This window comes from Schistocerca serialis, chromosome 5 (genome assembly GCF_023864345.2).
Source record: "Schistocerca serialis cubense isolate TAMUIC-IGC-003099 chromosome 5, iqSchSeri2.2, whole genome shotgun sequence".
In the NCBI taxonomy this organism is placed as follows: Eukaryota; Metazoa; Arthropoda; class Insecta; order Orthoptera; family Acrididae; genus Schistocerca; species Schistocerca serialis.
Genome location: NC_064642.1, coordinates 154,554,358 through 154,571,339, shown reverse-complemented (window position 1 = coordinate 154,571,339; position 16,982 = coordinate 154,554,358). Strand labels below are relative to the sequence as shown.

Here is a 16,982-nt window from a genome sequence, read left to right as displayed (position 1 = left end):
GACGAATGGGTAGCTTTGAGGGATGAAGTAGTGAAGGCAGCAAAGTCTACCGTATCTTCCTTCGCCGTCGGCATTGTCGTTGTTACCGTGAGACACCGTTATACCAAGAGGAAAGGCGCGTCGATCTTAGAGCATGAGATATGATGACCTTAAGCCATTGACAACACACAACGGTCACGGTAGCACCTGATTCCAGAATAGCTGCAGTAGTTAAGATCTACGAACTATCCCCTGTTGACCAGGTCCCCAAAACTTAACTCGTAACGAGATCCCTTCAAAGCAAATTGTCATAACGATCATCTATAAAGGCTTCATACAACGAGAAGAAATGTTACGGTTTATGGAATAATAACAGATACGACCAAAGTGTCTTGTCTCTTCTGCTTTATTTAACATAACTTCGTTCACAGTTTCATTTCGCATTCACCACTCATTCACCGAAACCCTTTGATGAGCAGTTTTGGTTGCTTAACACCAACAGTCAATGATAATGATACAGCTTTTCTCCTTTTTATAAATTGATGCCTGCTCTCCATGATATAATTAAAAAAAAACCGGTCTCAATACCGCATCCCTCGTGAGATGTGAATAGACTTATCGCGGAATTGACCGCCCTGTAGGTGTACTCAATTTAATGACCACACTTCGCTGTCTGCTATTTCGCATAACTGAATGTCCATTTGTTAGTCTGATTATACACTGTAGCTATTTAAAATTCGTCCCTATATTTTTCACAACGCACAATTAGCACTTCATTACTTGTTTGTTTTTGTCTAAGAGTAAACGGAAAAAAAGACGCCATATTATTGGGTTAGTCGACATAAAGCAAAACACCTTAATATGCCCAATTTCACCTCTTCTTATAGGATCGGCTACCTTACTCATTATTTTACTACATATTATTTCCAATAACACTAAACATGTATCGCCGTTATATTTTAATTGTATTCAAAAGCATGTTACTACTATTATGACCAACCAAATCGTCACAAATCGTGCGGCGTGCGTTTGTAATGATAACTTTATGCTATTCAATTTCTGTTACAGCTATCTTGAGTCGTAATGTTACACGGCCCCCCAGACTGTGATGTCTTGAAGAGGGTTCCAGACAGAACAGGCCTTTTTTTTTTTGTACAGTGACTGGAGAGGGTATTTGTTTTGGCGAATACACTCACTCTCAGATTCACTCAACAAGTCAGTACATACATTCTACAATATTTAAGTTGAGTTAATGGGCCTAGACAAAATGCCCTTAACTAAATTCCACACTTGTTTATAGGTTGTCTGAGAAACACTTCGCACTAATCACTTCATATTCACACCACATTTTTTTTCTTGGATGAAGCCCTCAGTTCTTCAACCGACTGTGCAAGCCAGGGATCACAGCCAGGTTCGACGATTGGCATCCTAGGCCAAAACCCTTATTAGGCCACTTGTTTAACCAGAGAGGATTTGGTCCTTTTCTTTTCCTCTTAATTCCACTTTTAAATCATCCATCCTCGCTGTTCGGTGAGAGGATAAATCGTATTTCAGCATCGACATTGTTGCTGATACCAAGAAGGTATCTCATGGAAATCGTCGGCACATTCTTTAATTTTCTTTGTAAGTTAGTATAAGTACGTATTTATCCACTGGTGCTTTTATTTAGTCCACTGAGTGTAGTCTTGGTATCATTCAGTGTTTCTTGAATCTATATTTTGCTCATTATTGATAATACTTCTTCAGGTCTATGTGAGGGAACAAGCCTTTAATTACATCAGTATCACAATCTGCCAGGAGGTAGCTCCCTCCATGAGGTATTTTCATTATTTTGTATGGACCTGTACATAAATATTGCCATTTCTTATTCAGTCTTTTCCTGGTTGATGCTTTTGGGTGATTTCTCAATAAAATTTCTTCCCCTACTTCATATGTGACTACTTTCTTCACATTTTTATCAAAACAGGTTTTTCTCAATTGTGCTTGATGCTTCAGGTTCTCGTAGACCTTCTTCACCATATCGTCTTTCTTGGTAATCTTTAGTTCTATCACAGGTAATTTCTTCATCCATTCTGGCACAATACTTTCACCAAATACTATTTGGTTAGGTGAATAACCTGTCGATAAGTGTGGTAAGTCATTATACACTTTCTCAAATTCATAAATCCAATCGATCCATTTATAATGTTGTTTGGGTATGTACGTCCGTAAAAATTGGTTCAACTCTCGGAAGATTCTCTCAACCGGATTCCCACAAGGGTAAAATCTTGAGACGTAAATGTGCTGGATTCCTTGTTCTTTCATAGTGTCTCTCCGTACTTTGCTTGTATAATAAGCAGCGTTGTCTGTCAAGATCATTATAGGTTTGCCAAGCTCAGTTATATAGTTGTTGATAAATTTGCGTAACATGGGTCGAACGTGGAGATTTTTCGAAGGATATAATTTCACATATTTTGAAAAGAGATCATAGAAAGCCAATACATATTTGAACTGTCCACGTGTCATGGGACATGGCCCACAGACATCACATGACACCAACATTAAAGGTTGTTGTGGGATGATAGGATGTAATTCTATCTTCCGACAATAGTTTATGGGTTTCGCCTTCTGACATATTTTGCACTTCTTAAGAATATTTGTAGCTATACGTCCCAAATTTGGATGATAGCAGTATTGTGCTATTTTGGCTGTACATTTAGCGGCACAAAAATGACCCCAATTCAAGTGAGTGTACCATACTAGTGATTCTAAATATTTATTTGGAACACAAACTTTCCAAACATCTTCTTCATCCTTCCTCCGATACAATATTCCGGATTTTAATTGATACTGTTCTTGAGAGTGACTTAGTGTTTTGCTTTCTACAGCATGCCTAATGGCTTTCCACAACTTATCATCTTCTTGCAGTTGTGGAAGACTTCGACATAGCTGTGAAATATGCCTCTCACAATATTGCCTTGATAAATTCATGACTTTAAAGTCAATAGTCCGTTCTTCACACTCGTCGTCATTCTTTCTTTTCGGTAGTCTTGAAAGAGCATCGGCTATCATGTTGTCTTTCCCTCTGATGTATTTGAGCGTAATATCATATTCTTGCAGTAGCAAGGCCCACCGGGTTAAACGTGAATGGAACATCCTTCCTGTTAAAATAAAAGATAAAGCTTTGTGGTCGCAGAATACAACGATCTTCTTTCCATATACAAAATAGCGAAACTTTCGAAGGGACCAGACCACGGCCAGTACTTCCAATTCAGTAGTACAATATGCACGTTCACAGCTAGAGAGTGTTCTGCTGGCAAACCCAATTATTTTGATGGTACTGATATCTTCTGGATTGTCCATCTGGAAAAGAGTGGCACCCAATCCTGTTTCAGAAGCATCCACAGCAATATAAAAATCTTGATCACGTCTCGGATGATGTAACAGTGGAGCATTAGTCAAAGCATTGTGGATGTTATCAAAAGCTTGCATGCATTCGGAATTCCACTCCCACATGACATTTTTTCTTAACAACCGTAACAAACAGTCTTGGCTTCCTAACTGATTGGGTAAAAATCGTCGAAAAAATGAAACTAAGTCGATAAATGACTTTAATTCCGTCCTGTTTTTTGGATAAGCACATCTGTTAATCGCATCCATCTTTTTAGGATTTGGTTTTATCCGTTCAGGAGTGATTATATGTCCAAGAAATTTCAATTGGTTATGAGCGAACTTGGATTTGCTCAAATTTACAGTAACTCTGTATTCCAAAAATTTCGCAAAAACTCTTCTTAATAAGTCCATATGTTCCTCCCAAGTTTCAGAAGCAATTAGCAAATCATCCACATATAAAGTAACTTCATTCAAAAGGTCTCTGCCCAGTACGGTATCTAATGCCGATATGAAAACACCACCGCTTATTTTCAACCCAAATGGCATGACGGTAAACTGTAACTTCGGCCCAGAAAAACGAATGCAGTATATTTTCTAGATTCTTTCGATATTCTAGTTTGCCAATATGAACTACGCATATCCAAAGAAGTTAAGAAGCGGGCACCATAAAACTTTTGTACTAACTCTTCTAGGTTCTCCAGTCGCGTTTGTACAGGTATAATGATCTTACTGATCTCTCTGGCATCCAACACCAATCTGATGTCACCATTGGGTTTAATTACCACCACAAGAGGGTTACAATATTCGGAATCTGAGGGCTCAATAATACCCGATTCTAACATTTTATTGATTTCCTTTCTGACTACTACTTTCTTTGTCCATGGGATAGAATAGGAAGTACGACAAAAGGGTTTATGTGCATACGTCTTTATATGGAATTCAAAGTCTTTTATTATACCCGGACGTTTACTAAAAATCGACTGATATGCTTCCAACAAGTAGTACAGTTCGTCCCTTTGGATAACAGATAAATATTCTGATTCTAACACCTTTTCCTGCAATGACATTTTATCAATCATTTCTTCAGAACATTCAATAAGGCATATATCATACACATTTTCATCATCAATACTGACATATTTTACCATTAGATTCATACACAACTGATTTGGAATTACTCGGCCCTTTCTCAGGGTGGCTGTCAAAACATTACCATTGGAATTAAATATACATTCACCTTTCTCTAAATTAATAATTGCACCGGTCTCACATAAAAAATCCAAACCCCAGATACATGGTACTGTCATTTTAGGAACAACCAGGAATGTACTTTCTATTTGAGCCCCCCGTATTGTAACATCGACACGTACCTGTTTCACAACTTTTTGCATTTTTGCGCTGAACGCGCCAGACACGGTACATCCTGTGATAGGAAAAGTGGGCATTTTTACCCCTCGGCTTATCTGTTTTAAACAGTCCAGCGTCATGACACTAATAGTTGCTCCAGTATCAATTAATATTTCAACATCAACATTATTTATACTTGTTGGAATTATTGCCTGTAAAATTTGTCCACATTTATTAGAAACTTCAGGTTTTTCTTCAGTTAATTCATTCCTTATATCCTGATCATTATTGTACCTTAATACTCTCAGTTCAAATTGATGCCTGCCTTCCTTCTCCTTGCCAGTCATCCTAGGAAGGCATTTGGTGACTGGTATTAGTTTAATCTATCTCGTTGAGTCATCGGTGGGGGTTCATGAACTTCCACAATCCGCACAGTATGATCTGAGTTATGGTATTCACCCCGTCGCACATTGGAGGCTCCTTCGCCCATTGGTATAACTCCTTGTGCTGGATGAGGACTCGAGGCATTTGTTCCATCCTGCCGATGAACATTATGCTTCGAATTATCTTCCCAAGGTTGAATACAATTGGGTTCATCACTTGGGTATCTGTTACTCTTATTAATATCACTACTATGCACATTCGCGTCACCATATCGAGGTTTACCTCTAGCACAGTAAGTATCTCTTCTATATTTATTATAATCATTGTTTTTATTGCAACTATAGGATGAAGATTGTCCACGCTCCTGTGATGCGGGTTTGACCTGGTTTTCGGTATTATTATTATCATATGTTAAATTATTATTATAATTATTCGCATTACTATGAGTGTGAGTCGACATTTGATTACTACTCATTTGTCTTGCGTCTTCCATAATCATATCTATAGAGTCAATCACCGACAAGAACTGTTCTACATCGTGGTCAGGAACATTTATTAACTTTTCACGTATATTTATGGGCAACATTCCCTTCAAAATTCTGATCACTTCCTTGTGAGAAATTGGATCACTCCAATAACGTGTCTTATTTATGTACTTTTCAAAATATTGCCTTAAAGTACTCCTTTTACTGTTAAAATACTCAGGTTGGTAAACCTCTTTTCTTAATTTCTCTTGTTTACTCGACGACCAGTATTTAGCCAAAAAAAGTTGTTCAAACTCAGCGCAAGTATGGCAACTTTCACTTACTTTGGCGGCCCATAATGCAGCTTCTCCAGTAATTTTGGATACTATAAATTGAAGTCGGTCATGTTCTGACCAGCTACGTGGAAATATTCTTTTGAAATTATTGATAAAGATTTTCGGATGCAGGTTGTTCTTTTCAGTGGAGAATGTTGGGAATTGTCTACTTTTAAAAATGCTGTTCTCCACCTTTAAAGAAGACAAATATCCTCGCTGACCAAAAGAATCATCATCTTTACCAACCGAATCATCAACTTCCCAATGCAAATTTTCACCACAATTGTAGTTCGTATTATCACATGTTCGTTTTTTTTCGACCTATTCTCCGAACGTTCGTCCTCTGTCAACAAATTTTGTGATGACTTTCGTTCTAACTCCGCCAATTTATGATTGGTTTCCTTTTGCCATTTAGGTAACTCATCAACTATTTTCTCTTTTATTTTCTGAATTTCGCTAGTGAAGAGCTTAATTAATTCATCATTTCTACTTAGGTGCCCATTGATATTTTCATTTGGCTGGGATCCAATAGTAGTCTTAACCTTGTCTACAATTTCATTACCTTTTATTTCTATCCATTCAGATAGATCTTTGTCAAGTCTTTTAGTTTGATCTACTAAATACTTGTCAATCCCCTTACGAGCATCGGACTCAAACTCGACTATTTGTTTCGAAAGCTCTTCTATCTGTGTGCTAGCATTGAAACAGCTGCTTTCACACTTAACCATCCTATTGGACAGGCCATCATAACTCTTCGAAACTACCTCATATTTCTTTTCTACGTCATGAAGTTTTCCCATTAAATTATTATATTGCCTTTCCAAGGTGTTAGAAAACTCTACATCTAGTTCTCCAAATTTCGCATTTAATTGAGTCTCCCAGTCTGCCTTTAATTCTTTCTTAGTATTTTCCAGTTTATAATCAAAGGTGTTCAGTTTGCTTTCCAAAGAATCCATTTTAACTTCTAATGAACCAAATTTGGCCTCAAATTTTTCATTTAACTTTTGATTGTCCTCTTTTAGTTGCTTATTATCTTTTTCTAGTGAACCAAGTCTTCCATTCATTACACCCATTTGAGTATTTATTGATACCAGCATATCAAACATTTTTTGATTAATATTTCCATTTTGAGGATCAACTTGCTGATCTACTTCCGAAACCTCAAGATCTTTATGTTCTCCCACGCTGCTTACCTTACTTATCATTGTATTTGAATCTCCTAATGGCTCTAAATCAATAACTGTATTATTATCTGTACATGTCTCCTGTCCCACATTGAGCTCATGGGATGCATCATCCCTATCCTCTTCACTTTCCTCTCTCTCTCTACTCATTACTCTACTCAACTGCACATTATCATGTATTCTTTTTGTTCGTTTTGACATGATTATTCACTACCAAGACATACACTTATTTTCACTATGTATTTATATATATTTATCTACCGAAATCACAAGTCTCAACTTCCTTTTTTTTTTTTATAATTATACAGTTATTTTAATCATACCTGGTAGTATCGCTCACTTTTAGCGATTATTGAAGAATACCTCTTTCATTGGACAGACTAACTGGCTGCTACAATATTTTCCAACTCTAGGGTTCGTGAATCTGGATGACACTCGACTCGATGCAGCAATCCTCCTCGATCGAGCCGCACGTTGTGGCGTATCTTCCGTATCTTCCGTATCTGCCGTATCTTCCTTCGCCGTCGGCGTTGTCGTTGTTACCGTGAGACACCGTTATACCAAGAGGAAAGGCGCGTCGATCTTAGAGCATGAGATATGATGACCTTAAGCCATTGACAACACACAACGGTCACGGTAGCACCTGATTCCAGAATAGCTGCAGTAGTTAAGATCTACGAACTATCCCCTGTTGACCAGGTCCCCAAAACTTAACTCGTAACGAGATCCCTTCAAAGCAAATTGTCATAACGATCATCTATAAAGGCTTCGTACAACGAGAAGAAATGTTACGGTTTATGGAATAATAACAGATACGACCAAAGTGTCTTGTCTCTTCTGCTTTATTTAACATAACTTCGTTCACAGTTTCATTTCGCATTCACCACTCATTCACTGAAACCCTTTGATGAGCAGTTTTGGTTGCTTAACACCAACAGTCAATGATAATGATACAGCTTTTCTCCTTTTTATAAATTGAAGCCCGCTCTCCGTGATATAATAAAAAAAAACCGGTCTCAATACTGCGTCCCTCGTGAGATGCGAATAGACTTATCACGGAATTGACCGCCCTGTAGGTGTACTCAGTTTAATGACCACACTTCGCTGTCCGCTATTTCGCATAACTGAATGTCCATTTGTTAGTCTGATTATACACTGTAGCTATTTAAAATTCGCCCCTATATTTATCACAACGCACAATTAGCACTTCGTTACTTTTTTTTTTTTTTTTTCTAAGAGTAAACGGAAAAAAAGACGTCATATCATCAGCTTAGTCGACATAAAGCAAAACACCTTAATATGCCCAATTTCACCTCTTCTTATAGGATCGGCTACCTTACTCATTAATTTACTACATATTATTTCCAATAACACTAAACAAGTATCGCCGTTATATTTTAATTGTATTCAAAAGCATGTTACTACTATTATGACCAACCAAATCGTCACAAATCGTGCGGCGTGCGTTTTTAATGATAACTTTACGCTATTCAATTTCCGTTACAGCTATCTTGACTCGTAATGTTACAAAAGGATCAAGTAGATAAAAAGATGAGGGCTAGTAGAAATCCTTGGGTAACAGAAGAAACATTGAATTTAATTGATGAAAGGAGAAAATATAAAAATGCAGTAAATGAAGCAGGCAAAAAGGAATACAAACGTCTCAAAAATGAGATCGACAGGAAGTGCAAAATTGCTAAGCCGGCATGGCTAGAGGACAAATGTAAGGATGTAGAGGCTTATCTCACTAGGGGTAAGATAGATACAGCCTACAGGAAAATTAAAGAGACCTTTGGAGAAAAGAGAGCCACTTGTATGAATATCAAGAGCTCAGATGGAAACCCAGTTCGAAGCAAAGAGGGAAAGCAGAGAGGTGGAAGGAGTATATAGAGGGTCTATACAAGGGCGATGTACTTGAGGACAATATTATGGAAATGGAAGAGGATGTAGATGAAGATGAAATGGGAGATACGATACTGCGTGAAGAGTTTGACAGAGCACTGAAAGACCTGAGTCGAAACAAGGTCCCCGGAGTAGACAACATTCCATTAGAACTACTGACGACCTTGGGAGAGCCAGTCCTGACAAAACTCTACCGTCTGGTGAGCAAGATGTACGAGACAGGCGAAATACCCTCAGACTTCAAGAAGAATATAATAATTCCAATCCCAAAGAAAGCAGGTGTTGACAGATGTGAAAATTACCGAACTATCAGTTTAATAAGTAACAGCTGCAAAATACTAATGCGAATTATTTACAGACGAATGGAAAAACTAGTAGAAGCCAACCTCGGGGAAGAACAGTTTGGATTCCATAGAAATGTTGGAACACGTGAGGCAATACTGACCTTACGACTTATCTTAGAAGAAAGATTAAGGAAAGGCAAACCCACGTTTCTAGCATTTGTAGACTTAGAGAAAGCTTTTGACAATGTTGACTTTAATACTCTCTTTCAAATTCTAAAGGTGGCAGGGGTAAAATACAGGGAGCGAAAGGCTATTTACAATTTGTACATAAATCAGATGGCAGTTATAAGAGTCAAGGGGCATGAAAGGGAAGCAGTGGTTGGGAAGGAAGTGAGACAGGGTTGTAGCCTCTCCCCAATGTTATTCAATCTGTGTATTGAGCAAGCAGTAAAGGAAACAAAAGAAAAATTTGGAGTAGGTATTAAAATCCAGGGAGAAGAAATAAAAACTTTGAGGTTCACCGATGACATTGTAATTCTGTCAGGAAGAGCAGTTGAATGGAATGGACAGTGTCTTGAAAGGAGGGTATAAGATGAACATCAACAAAAGCAAAATGGGGATAATGGAATGTAGTCGAATTAAGTGGGGTGATGCTGAGGGAATTAGATTAGGAAATGAGACACTTAAAGTAGTAAAGGATTTTTGCTATTTGGGGAGAAAAATAACTGATGATGGTCGAAGTAGAGAGAATATAAAATGTAGACTGGCAATGGCAAGGAAAGCGTTTCTGAAGAAGAGAAATTTGTTAACATTGAGTGTAGATTTAAATGTCAGGAAGTCGTTCCTGAAAGTATTTGTATGGAGTGTAGCCATGTATGGAAGTGACACATGGACAATAAATAGTTTGGACAAGAAGAGAATAGAAGCTTTCGAAATGTGGTGCTACAGAAGAATGTTGAAGATTAGGTGGGTAGATCACGTAACTAATGAGGAGGTATTGAATAGGATTGGGCAGAAGAGAAGTTTGTGGCACAACTTGACTAGAAGAAGGGATCAGTCGGTAGGACATGTCCTGAGGCATCAAGGGATCACAAATTTACCATTGGAGGGCAGCGTGGAGGGTAAAAATCGTGGAGGGAGACCAAGAGATGACTACACTAAGCAGATTCAGAAGGATGTAGGTTGCAGTAGGTACTGGGAGATGAAGGAGCTTGCACAGGATAGATTAGCATGGAGAGCTGCATCAAACCAGTCTCAGGACTGAAGACCACAACAAACAATGACTCAACTGAAGGGGCACACAGATCTTGCGTCCATTGGCCGTCATAATTTAATTGCAGAAATTGATTGGTAATGTTGATTGTTGCCGACTTATGTCGTGGGCCTGAATCAAAATGATATTTCATTCAATTTTGATTTACAATTAAATGCTTTTGTGAAGTTCTCTTTTTTTAACAATATTAAGCTTGAGTGGAAATTATTTTTTACGTTAGTGAACGTTAAACTCACTGAATCTTAAAACATGAACATATAAGTTGAACAATGGAATAAACTTTTCATATTAATTTCCTCGGCTAGTCAGTTCACTTTAAAGCAAAAAATCTTTAGTTATTAATTACAATTGTGGCCCACACACGTACGAGAGTATTTCTTCTTACCTCTGTTAACCATTGCATTGTAGTCGGAGTCCTGGCTCTGGCTCTTGGCTGTGGTACTTTAAATAAGAATCTTAAAGCTACGTATTTTCTGCAACGTTGGGCAGCTGTGGAGAAAAATGTATATTATGTTAATAGCGGGCGAGTTTTTTACTTCCGCTAATTTTTATAAGTTAATATCACCACATAATGGCGTTGTTGGCTGCATTGGCCGCTGTGATTGTTGCACTGTAAATTACTCGAATGCAGGTTAATTCAAAAAAGGCGGGCATGAAATCGGGATCACCTCTTACAAATTAATAGTGCACAATAATATTAAATCAATATATTATTTGCTTAATTAGTGCAAATATGCTTACATTTGCCAGCACTCGCAAGATGTCTATCTACATGCAACCAAGACAAGAGAAGAAGTGAAGACGACTAAAAAATTAACAAAAGAGGGTATCTTGTTGTCTCTTTAGATCATTTTGTTATATTTCTTTGCCCTCGAAACTTATACAGAGAAATTATTATAATATGAGTACATGAGAAAAATGTATGTTATTCAATTTTTAAATGTCTCTTCTTTATAAATACTGTTTTTTAAGTCTTTTCGTATTATTTCACTGGGGATGCTATAGACTTCAAAGCTATTTATTGATTTTGATAATCTGTGATAAGGCATGTATATGTGTTTGATGCTTCTTGTATTACAACAATGTACATTTTCTCTATGTTTCACATCTACATCTACATTTATACTCCGCAAGCCACCCAACGGTGTGTGGCGGAGGGCACTTTACATGCCACTGTCGTTACATCCCTTTTCTGTTCCAGTCGCGTATGGTTCGCGGGAAGAATGACTGTCTGAAAGCCTCCATGCGCACTCGAATCTCTCTAATTTTACATTCGTGATCTCCTTGGGAGGTATAAGTAGAGGGAAGCAATATATTCGATACCTCATCCAGAAACGCACCCTCTCAAAACCTGGCGAGCAAGCTACATCGCGATGCAGAGGGCCTCTCTTGCAGAGTCTGCCACTTGAGTTTGCTAAACATCTCCATAACGCTATCACGGTTACCAAATAACCCTGTGACGAAATGCGCCGCTCTTCTTTGGATCTTCTCTATCTCTTCCATCAACCCGATCTGGTACGGATCCCACACTGATGAGCAATACTCAAGTATAGGTCGAACGAGTGTTTTGTAAGCCACCTCCTTTGTTGATGGACTACATTTTATAAGGACTCTCCCAATGAATCTCAACCTGTTACCCGCCTTACCAACAATTAATTTTATATGATCATTCCACTTCAAATCGTTCTGCACGCATACTCCCAGATATTTTACAGAAGTAACTGCTACCAGTGTTTGTTCTGCTATCATGTAATCATACAATAAAGGATCCTTCTTTCTATGTATTCGCAATACATTACATTTGTCTATGTTAAGGGTCAGTTGCCACTCCCTGCACCAAGTGCCTATCCGCTGCAGATCTTCCTGCATTTTGCTACAATTTTCTAGTGCTGCAACTTCTCTGTATACTACAGCATCATCTGCGAAAAGCCGCATGGAACTTCCGACACTATCTACTAGGTCATTTATATATATTGTGAAAAGTAATGGTCCCATAACACTCCCCTGTGGCACGCCAGATGTTACTTTAACGTCTGTAGACGTCTTTCCATTGATAACAACATGCTGTGTTCTGTTTGCTAAAAATTCTTCAATCCAGCCACACAGCTGGTCTGATATTCTTTAGGCTCTTACTTTGTTTATCAGGCGACAGTGCGGAACTGTATCGAACGCCTTCCGGAAGTCAAGGAAAATAGCATCTACCTGGGAGCCTGTATCTAATATTTTCTGGGTCTCATGAACAAATAAAGCAAGTTGGGTATCACACGATCGCTGTTTCGAGAATCCATTGTGATTCCTACAGAGTAGATTCCGGGTTTCCAAAACCGACATGATACTCGAGCAAAAAACTTGTTCTAAAATTCTACAACAGATCGATGTCAGAGATATAGGTCTATAGTTTTGCGCATCTGCTCGACGACCCTTCTTGAAGACTGGGACTACCTGTGCTCTTTTCCAATCATTTGGAACCTTCCGCTCCTCTAGAGACTTGCGGTACATGGCTGTTAGAAGGGGGGCAAGTTCTTTCGTGTACTCTGTGTAGAATCGAATTGGTATCCCATCAGGTCCAGTGGACTTTCCTCTGTTGAGTGATTCCAGTTGCTTTTCTATTCCTTGTAGGTTCTTCTTTGTATATATTAAGACATTGCATATATAGAGGTTTATTACTGCCATAATTTTTTGTTCAGTAAATAAGGGTTTGCAGTGAGCCTTATGTCGAGAATTTGTAATTATCCTAATGGCTTTCTTCTGGAATAATAGGATGTCATGTATATGACTACAATTACCCCACAAGATAATGCCATAGGATATTATACTTTGGAAAAATGCAAAATAAGATGATCTGACGTATGTGTCAGGTACACAATTTCTGAGTTGTCTTAATAAATAAATTACTCTAGTTAGCTTACTACTAACGTAGTTTACATGTTGGCCCCCGGATAACTTTTCGTCTAAATAAACTCCCAGGAATTTAACAGAAATAGGGTCATTAGATAGTGGCTTGTCTCCTAGAGTGAAGATTATCTGTTGAGTTTTATTTTCATTTAGCAAGAAACCATTTGCTCTGAACAAATATGCTGCATGAGTGAGTGTATTTTCAGCACAGGTTTTAAGATCTTTAAGATTGTTGCTGCTATGTAGAAAAGTCATATCATCTGCATGCGATACAATGGTGGAGTTAATAAACAAGGGGAGGTCATTGATCATTATCAGAAACAGGAAGGGGCCCAGTACAGATCCCTGAATCACACCTACTTTAACATTTTCTATGTTTGACATTTCCTTACCAACACAAAATACCTGCTTATGGTTACTGAGATAAGCTTTTAATAGTCTGAGACTGTTTCCTTTGATGTCATAGAATTCTAGTTTCTCTAGTAGCGGTGTGTACTCAACACAGTCGAAGGCCTTGCTTAGGTCACAAAATGGGACCTGAGCAAAGCCCTTGTCCTCAAAAACTTTGAGGATGTAACTGACTACTGTGTCAGTTGTATCAATGGTCAACAGATTCTTCCTAAACCCTTTTTGAGTAACATTAATTATTCCTATGTTCACAAAGTGAGATGATAATTGTTGGTACATGATGCATTTTATTATCTTGGAGAATGCGGGTACTACTGAAATAGGCCTGTAACTAGATGGAGAGTCTTTATCTCCCTTTTTGTATACTGGGATGATCCTAGACAGTTTTAATTCATCAGGAATATATCCCTCAAGTAAGCACTTGTTTATGCAATGGATTAAAGGGTACAGAATGCAGTCTCACATTTTTTTAGCAGTTTGCATGATATGTCATATATATCTAAGCTATCAGATGATTTCAGTTGTTTTATGATGTCTTGTACAAATCTAGGTGATACTTTGGAGAAGATTAGCAAGCTTGTGTTTAGTGACTGTATACCCCAATTTTGAGAGAGTAACTCTTATGGACTAATGTCTGGTTTGATAATTGTATCTCCTATTTCTTTCACTGAATTAATAAAAAGCTCATTGAGTGTTTGAGTTGGGATATTAATTTTGTCATTTTTAGTATCTGTGGCAGCACTGTTAATTATTTTCCAAGCAGTTTTGCATTTATTGGTAGAATTACGTATGCTGTTGGCATTGTAGGTTTCTTTGGCGTGCAGGATGGCTTTTTTGTATTCATTCCTGCATTCCAAATAGGCTGATTTGGCATTGTCAGACTTCATACTATTGTATATGTTGTACAGTAACAAAACTTGTTTTTTTTTTTTTTTTTTTTTAGGTCTGTCAGCTGTTTAGGGTACCACACATTTTGTCTGTTTTGAGATCTGGATTTGTGACTGCTATCCATTTTTTTGATTTTCTTTATGGGAATACTGTGGTTAAATAGGGTCAAGAATGGATTAAAAAATCTATCAAATATTATTTTGGCTGGCAGGTCATTACTTGATGTGTAATGTCCATCGACACTAAAATGGCCAATGTTCATAGTTAAAAATGTTATGTATAAAAACTTTGTACACAAATATATTTACTATAACTTTGTAACAAAATGATGTTTGCAAAAGCCATCATTTGATGACTACATACAAAACGAAATACAAATAAATAAATGTTGTGTCTGTCCCTCTTTGCTGAAGAAGGCTGTAGCCAAAAGCTATATTGAGTGTCTTTTAATTGTGCCTGTCTGCACCTTGACATGTCTTCTTTATGGTAAGAAAGTAATCTGTCTTTTCCTACATTGTTGATATTCCTACTGTACTGTTTCTCCTGAGTGGACTTATCTTTCCTTTGTCTTTCACTTATCTTATCTGCTTGGATTCAGACCTAAGGGGACGTTCTTGTGGAAAACTCATCTTGCTGTAGCAGCTTATAATGTAAGTTGTACTTAAAACCTGAAAAATATAATGGCTATTTTGTCAAAAGAATTTGTGTATGTGGTCATTCAAATGGTAGTCTGATACCTGGATTGTCTTAAGCAGATATGGGCCTTAACAAAGAATTTTCATTGTTAGGCGCCGTATTAGAAAAATCTTTAACATTTTTCTTTCAGCTCATCTACAAGTCGTGCCATCGGTTAGGACAATTAACTTTATTTCAGATCCCACGAGACCAGAGGCAGCTACTAATAATTTAACAATTTTACTTACAGAGTTTCTTTATATAACAAGATAATATCCCAGGCAGAAAAGGTCTGGTCACAGAATTCCAGTTCCATTATAGGATTTCATTTGTAGATGCTACTCTTGGTATCTTATATTGGGGAATCAAGATGAAACCACGATGTTAAGTTACGTATTGCAGTAGTGTATATCAAACAGACTTGGCAAATATTCTCTGGTGCAATAAGCACACGACTTCTCATGAGCCTGGAATAATATCTGTAGTGTTGGGTAAATAAGAAAAGCACAATTATTTATCAATGATTACGTAACTACCCTGAGAACTGAGCTAGTTTACTGAGTGCTTATACATGTCGGGCTAAATTAAACAACATATTACACTGTTAATAATATTCCTACATTAGTTATTTCTCTTTTATGCTGAGCCATTGCGTTAATGTGTGTGGCCAGAGAGAGCATTCCAGGGTGCCCCAGAGAGCTACAACTCCAAGAAGAATCGATTCTTGGCTTCTGGCGAGATCAATGTGAAGTTTTTTTTAGTAGATAAGGATTAAGGATAAGGAAGGAAAAAAGAAAAAAAAGCACTCCATCTTCAGGCCATGAGTGGCCTACCAGGTCCATCCGACCGCCGTGTCATCCTCAGAGGAGGATGTGGATAGGAGGGGCATGGGGTCAGCACTCCACTCTCCCGGTCGTTATGATGGTATTCTTGACCGAAGCCACTACTATTTGGTCGAGTAGCTCCTCAATTGGCATCATGAGGCTGAGTGCACCTCGAAAAATGGCAACAGCACATGGCAGCTGGATGGTCACCCACCCAAGTGCCGGCCACGCCCAACAGTGCTTAACTTCGGTGATCTCACGGGAACCGGTGTATCCACTGCGGCAAGGCCATTGCTTTAAAGAAGGGAACTTTATTTAATTTCTATAACAATGAGTCAGATCACCAATGAGTGCGATCTTTTTACAATTGACAACACCTTTCACCCACACTGAGACAGATTCCAAATAATTTATTTTACGATGATTCCAGGTCCTGTGAACCAAAGGCATAGTCGACATGTAATATGATGAACCCTTATCTCTGTTGTACACTTCACAAATCTGAAACATCCGATAAGCGATGACATCACATGAATTGAAATTATCTAGCCCTTTTACTTTATCGACTTTTGGTCCATGTACAAGAGCAACGGTGACCCAGCCGTTACCGTGTTCATTCGTATCCTTGCTAGCGACAATGAAGTTCAAAACTCCACCACAAAACACACCAACTACCAACAGTACCTGCATTTTAACAGCTGTCATCCCTTTTACACCAAAAAATCCCTCCCATATAGCCTGGATACTTGGGGATGGTGTATCTGCAGT

At 38.0% G+C, this 16,982-nt stretch overlaps 1 pseudogene; it reads right to left on the bottom strand.

Moving 5' to 3' along the window:
* Window positions 1-16,393: 16,393 nt before the first annotated feature.
* Window positions 16,394-16,510, bottom strand: LOC126482927 (5S ribosomal RNA; annotated as a pseudogene).
* Window positions 16,511-16,982: the final 472 nt, after the last annotated feature.